Source organism: Chrysochloris asiatica, unplaced genomic scaffold (genome assembly GCF_000296735.1).
Source record: "Chrysochloris asiatica unplaced genomic scaffold, ChrAsi1.0 scaffold00421, whole genome shotgun sequence".
Lineage (NCBI taxonomy): Eukaryota > Metazoa > Chordata > Mammalia > Afrosoricida > Chrysochloridae > Chrysochloris > Chrysochloris asiatica.
Window position 1 is genome coordinate 1,548,506 of NW_006408939.1, and position 951 is coordinate 1,549,456.

Below are 951 nucleotides of genomic sequence, written 5' to 3' on the forward strand. Positions count from 1 at the left end.
ACAGAAGTCCACTGAACATTGTAGGGCTTAGCTTGCCACTTCATTGCTGCTTTTACCCCACTTCCCTCCATTGGTGACAGAGGTTTCCTATGTGCGATTCCACCCCTTTTCCCTGAGACTGCCCTCCCTGAGCTGCCTGGTCAGGGAAGCACCGGAAGTCCTTCCGATATGTTCTTTTTGACAATGAATGCAACACCATTCCTCTTCAATCTGTCATTTCCAGCATAGTAAACCATGTGGTTATCAGACTCAAAATGGCCAAAACCAGTCCACTTCAGCTCACTAATGCCTAAATATCGATGTTTATGTAGTCTGTCTTCGTCTGGAAACTTATCTGAAACCTGTTCACCATGGGTGACCCTGCTGGTATTTAAAATCTTGGTGGCATGGCTTTCAGAATCACAGCAACTCCCAAACCACCACAGTATGACAAACTGACAGATGAATGGTGGATGATGACCATATGTACCACAAAATAAAACATTGCCTGGTCCTGTATTATCATCATCATCATCATCATCAGTAAAGTAAAGTCCATTGTTGTGGTAATGGGTCACTCCATCTCACCAAGGATCTCCCTCTTTCTTGCTGGCCCTTTACTTCTCCAAACATGTCTTCTTTCTAAGCTGATCCCTACTGATGATGTGTCCAAATAAGTAACTTGAACAATGTTCTGTTGTAATTCATGGGCTTTTCATTAGATATTTTTTAAGTGGATCACCAAGCCATGGCTTCCTAGTCTGTCTTAGTCTGAAAGTTCTACTGAAACCTGTCCATTGTGGGTGACTCTTGCAATTTTTAAAATACCAATGGCATAGCATTCAGCATCACAACAACACACAAGTCAGAATACTACAACAAACTGGGGTTTGGAAAGTTATTCAGTGCTCATATTTATATCTGTCACTTCTGTGATACCTTACAGAGATCGAGAGAAACTGGAGCATACCA